Raw genomic sequence first — 6,308 nt, forward strand, 5'->3', positions numbered from 1 at the left:
TATATATCTGTCCCCCGCACTTTGTTCAACCAACCAACCTCCGATATTTCAGCCGGTGTTCTCTGATTTGTTTATTTAGATTTGAGTGAACTAATTCAGCCAATCACATGGCGAATCATCTCTTGGGTGCGTCTGTCATGAGTTTAATCTCCTGTGTGCTCTTGCGAGTTCACTGCCTCTTTTGGCGGTTTGGGGGTAAAATGCACCCCAGAAAAAAGCAGAGGACGATCACGTCCTTTTTCAAACACTGTAAGTAGGCCTATGTGTTATGTCACGATGACACGAATCACGCGATCGAATTTCTGTTATTATTTGACCTAACGGGGCATCTGCACCGGATGCGAGCGATGCGATCGTGCGACGCGACAAAATAACCCGTTCTGAAGGTCGGAACATCGTGAGCTCTGGCACATGTCACGATTGAGTTTATCCGAAAATGGTACGGAGGCAGTCACACACGACACGAATTTACTACGATTTTACAAACTCTGACGTAAGCATTACGTTTCGCGCCATTCATAAAAATATGGATTCTGATTTTTGTCATCTTCTGATTGGTCAACTTCAGATGGATCGCCAGATTGTCTCGTTCAGCCACACATACGCCACGAATTTAAACCGACAGCATCCGATTTTTTTTGACATGTTTGAAAATTATCGGGAGGATGGGAGGTGCTCGTAACGTCTCGGATCGGCCCGTAATTCTTCTCACACGGTACGAGCCGCGACCATGCGAGCATCTGCGATTTTCTCCCGAGAGAAAAAAATCGCCTGCGAGCTCGTACGACAGCAAAAATCGCACCGTGTACGCCCGCCTTGAGAACGAGGCATGTGACGCGTCACGTCGCGCCGGTATGGAAGGCCAAAGGACCCAAAAACACGTGAATTTTAACGCGTCAACAACACGTTAAATACACGTAATTCATGTGTATTTAAGGAGTATTTCATACGTTAAATACATGTTGTTTGCTCGTGAAATACAAGTTAAAAACCAGTTTGAACGGGCCAGTGTCATTGGCTGCTGAAGACTGGGATCAAACCATTTCTGTGAGTTTAGGGGGGTGTATCATTCATAGACTAGGCTACCACCATTTAACATGCTATAAATCAGCTTATTCAGCCTATTTATTTTGTCCATTTTTGTGTTTTTATAGCCTATATAAATAATATATTTAAATTGCAGTTTTATGAAAAATTAGATAAAAAAAAATAAAAAAACATAAAATCGCCTCTTTTCTCCACTCATGCCTTTTTGTAAATAAATATAGCCTATATAAATAATATATTTAAATTGCAGTTTTATGAAAAATTAGATAAAAAAAAAATCAAAAAACATAAAATCGCCTCTTTTCTCCACTCATGCCTTTTTGTAAATAAACACATTAGTGGGCATTCTAGCTTTAACAGTGATCAAACTTAAGTTAGCATCAAAGCATTAACATTTGTGTGGGGAAATCAGTTACAGTGGAGGTAAGCAATCAATGCATGTTTAAGATACAGACCGCTGTAATCTATATCAGTCTTTGGAAAACAACGTGAGCTTTTATTGTGCTTACATTTATAGCTGTCGCCAGCAGGTGGCGTTTATTGAAACCTCTTTTTGTTCAGAGATTATGCTCTCATCAGACAAACAGTAATTAGGTACACAGATAATGTTATCCATTTAAATGGATTTAAAGACTTTAAGTATTTAAATATGTAATTTAAGCCAGCAGAAAAAATAATCCACACACGGTTATATGCAGGGCTTAAACCTCCTCCGTAACAAAAGTGAAAAGTGCAAAAGTCATGTCAATATGGCATTTAAGACATTATATAAGAATTTCAGGATTAGAATGAGAGCTTGTACTCAGGTCAGAACAGGTATAAGAACTTGATTTGGCTTTCCTGACAGCAGAAGTATTCTGCTGTACTAAAGTCCTATAGGCCACCCTGAAAATTGGTGTTAAAGCAATTTATCTGTGAAATTATGAGGTAATTTGTTAAAGCACTTCATAACATTTAATTAAACATATAGACATAGAAATACTAAGTAGCTCTGTTTTTTTAGAACCACACATATATAGTTTATACCAGGGTTGGCCAACGTTGGTCCTGGAGAGCCAAGGTCCTGCAGAGGTTTGCTCCAACCTTGATGAAAACTCACCTGCCTGTAGCTTTCTAGTAACCCTTAGACCTTGATTAGCTGGTTCAGGTGTGTTTGATTAAGGTTGGAGGTGAACTCTGCAGGACTGTGGCTCTCCGGGACCGACGTTGGCCACCCCTGGTTTATACAGTATCTGCTAATATTCTGGATTGTTACTGAGAAGCCTATTGTACACTTAATAACAGCTAGAATTAATTTTATGGCTGCTTCTGTGACAGTTTATATGCTGGTTTAGCAATGTGACAGACTTAATTGGCTTACTGAAAGTATTAAAAGGCTAGTACAGAAGACTAATTGTACTGCAGACTGCTCAAGGACCTATACCATGAATGTAGCTTGTTCATACAAATCATCTACATGATGAAATGTACAGTAGTACATTTCATGTACAGTCAGTGTTAACATATTCATTACTATTTTAAATCAGAATTGATGTCACTGATAGCTCAGATGTACAATAGACCTATAGTACAACAGAATTTCTATTCACAAAACCAGCCTCATGTTGTCTTAGAGCTGTGAATGATTGCAACATATGTACAGTCTATTGTTCTTATGACTTTATAGGACAGGGGTGTCAAACTCAGTTCCTGGAGAGCCACTGTCCTGAAGAGCCTGATTAGCTGAATCAGGTGTGTTGGAGCTGGTCTAAAATTATATTTTAACTGTATAACCATTTTTTTTGCTTACCGTCACTGTAACTGATTTGCCCACACAAATGTTAATGCTTTCATGCTAACTTAAATTTGATCACTATTAAAGCTAGAATGCCCACTAATGTGCTTATTTACAAAAAGGCATGAGTGGAGAAATTTTTTTTTTCCAAATTTTTCATAAAACTGTAATTTAAATATATTATTTCTATAGGCTATACAAAAAAAAAGTGCACGTAAAACAGTTTATTAACAAACTTGCAGGAAACAGAACACAAGGAATGGTTTCACGGGTGCAACCGGAGATAATCCTGGACGTGCTGATACAAAGTTCCATAAATCCACAACAGGAATCCAGTCAGAACGACAGCTACAGTCCAGAGCATGCAACAGAGACTGACCGGCATGAGAGCTCCACCAGGGCTAGACTCCACACCTCTACCACAACGATCTGACAACAAGAGGTAGGAAGCAACTGATTATATAGGGAAGCTGATGAGCCACAGCTGAACCTGATCTGCTCATCAGCGAAGGGAACACACACACACACACACACACGGAGAGAGAGATAGAGAGAGAGAGAGAGAGAGAGATAGAGAGAGTCAATGAACCTGCGAACCGTGACAGGTAGCCTAGTCTATAAATGATGCACCCCCCTAAGCTCACAGAAATGGTTTGATCCAAGTCTTCAGCAGCCAATGGCACTGACCCGTTCAAACTGTTTTTTAACGTGTATTTCACGCGTACTTCAAGCGTATTTAACACGTTATATACGTGTTGAATACGCGTATTTAACGTGCTGATTTTTATCAGTGAAAGTGAAATACTCGTTAAATACAGTGTGTGTTGTATGCTCTCCTACTTGTAAGTCACTTTGGATAAAAGTGTCTGCTAAATGAGTCAATGTAAATATGGACAGCATAACTGATTATTGGGTTCTTTTGTCGCTTTGCGCCACTCGCCTCCAGAGTAGAATTATTCTTTACCAATAAAGCAAAGTTGCTTTGTGCCAAATACTTATCTTATACTTTATCATATTTTAGTACTTTAATTCATTACAGCTATATTCTTCACTTTAACTGGTCTGTAGGAAAGGTAGGCTGTCACATCACTGGCAGAGAGCGGGGAGGACAGTTGCTCGACCTCTCCATGTCACAATTCACTCAGGGAGCAAGGAACGAGGAAACGAGGAGTACTTGAATAACACAGTCTTTAATAATCCACAGGAAAACCGAGAACAAGGAGAACATTCAACAAGTTGACCCCAACCAACAAGAACTGAAAGGACTAGGGCTTTTAAAGGCAGGATAATTGGGGAGGAACGAGACACACCTGGAATCAAATTAACACAATCAACATGAGGAAGAAACTGGGTCACAGGGGCAAAAACCCACACAGAATAGTCCATAATCCTGACATAACGCCCCCTCCTGGAAGGTGCGTCCTCGCACCATAGCAACAACAGAGGGAGGCGTGGGTGGGAACTTGGGAGGAGGTTCCGGAGGAGGACAGATATCCGGGAGGAGGCCAGCAGACAGAGACCAGGGGGGCGACGAAGGAGGGAGGAGCCAGGGAGGAGACAGGCGGGACCCGGAGCAAGAGGAGCACAGCAGGACCCAGGCCACAGCCATGATGTCGACCCAAATTTTCCCCCTGCTCCAGCAGGAGGAGGATGGATTCGGGGCGAAGGAGGGGATCCATAGGGCACACAGCGGAAAAAAAAACTGAGTAAAAGAGAAACAAAATGGAGGGTACAAACAGAGGTAACTGTATCGGTCGTGTCTTCTGTCACAATTCACTCGGGGAGCAAGGAACGAGGAAACGAGGAGTACTTGAATAACACAGTCTTTAATAATCCACAGGAAAACCGAGAACAAGGAGAACATTCAACAAGTTGACCCCAACCAACAAGAACTGAAAGGACTAGGGCTTTTAAAGGCAGGATAATTGGGGAGGAACGAGACACACCTGGAATCAAATTAACACAATCAACATGAGGAAGAAACTAGTAGTTTTTGCTGTATGCCATCTAGCCTTAACCTGTTATATGCTCTCCTACGTGTAAGTCGCTTTGGATAAAAGCATCTGCTAAATGAGTAAATGTGGACAGCATAAGTGATTATTGGGTTCTTCTGCTTTCACGTCAGAGAGGAGGACAGTTGCTCAACCACTCCAGAATCTATACAGGTGAGATTTGTTGAAAGAAGAGAATTGTCTATTTTAAGGCAGTGTTGTTGTTTTTTTTTAATTGGGACTACTTGCCAATGTTTTAAGGAATTAAACAATTTTTTTTTTCATTTTATGTTCAAATTGTTAAATAAAATTGGTTATATAGGTAAAAGCAATGTGTTCCAATAGTTTTTAAAGACACTTTTTTGTCCAACTGTTAAAAATTAGGATAAAAGTTATTGTTTAAGTGTAGTGTAACTGAAATATTGTGCATAAAATATCTTTCATAAAAATAAAGTATAGATACAGTGTACAGGTCTCAAAGTCCCAAGTCCTGCAGTTATTTTTAAATTAGGTTTAGAGTTAGGGTTTTTGAGTATGATATCACAAAAAATAGGTCCCTGTAGGCTGTCTTGCTTCCTGTAAGCTATCAAGGCATGTTTCCAAAATTGCCACTAGGGTGAAAACACTGCAATTGGTATTCTATGTAGAATTTATTATATGTACTTACTTTGTACATTATGTACATAATTTGTTTGGCCGTTGAGGGTCACATCACCTGACAGCTGTCCCCCCCACTTTTAAAATGGCTGCTACGCCCCTGAGATAAATATACAAACATTTTTTGGTTCCCTTTCAGTCGGTCACTTCGACGTCACGTCGAGGACCGACGAATTGGGATTCTCGCCAGAGAGACCAATCTACTTCAAGTGTAAACTCAACGAGCCAATGCACATTGGCATGCGATATTTGCATCTGACTGCCACACCCCGCAGTGCGTGTATAAATAGGCAGCAGGTGCAGCACACAATGTTCCCTCTAATTTTTTTTCTTGCTGAGCAAAACTTTTCCCTATTGGGCGGACATTTTGGCCACCTGAGCAAAAACTTTCTTTATACCAGACCTGTACAGTGCACACTAGGGGTTGCACCGACTAGTCGACTTCAATGCTCTGCCATGACGCTTTAAGCTTGACGTCGACTAGTCGCTGGTCCTATAGAGGGCGCAACAGGATAAGAAATCTTTGAAGGACTTTCACATTTACGCTCCGTTTCCAAACAGTTAAAGGCACAATATGTAATTTTCACCGCTGGAGGGCGCGTAGTTCGATGACGACGTGACTGAGTGTGGAATCAGAGCCCGCCGCGACCGACGAGCCATTGCTAGAGAGAGCGACAGAGCTGAGGATCGCCGCGGAGGCAACAACGCCTGCCACGAGGGAGAAAGCCACGGACGGTGTGAGCGAGGAGAGGCGCTCCGCCCCCTGCACCACGGCTGAAGGTGAGCTGAGGGTGAGTCTTCATCCCCACAGCCGATGCAATCCGACGGGGCTCGGGCAG

This window comes from Sinocyclocheilus anshuiensis, unplaced genomic scaffold (genome assembly GCF_001515605.1).
Source record: "Sinocyclocheilus anshuiensis isolate Anshui unplaced genomic scaffold, SAMN03320099.WGS_v1.1 scaffold773, whole genome shotgun sequence".
In the NCBI taxonomy this organism is placed as follows: domain Eukaryota; kingdom Metazoa; phylum Chordata; class Actinopteri; order Cypriniformes; family Cyprinidae; genus Sinocyclocheilus; species Sinocyclocheilus anshuiensis.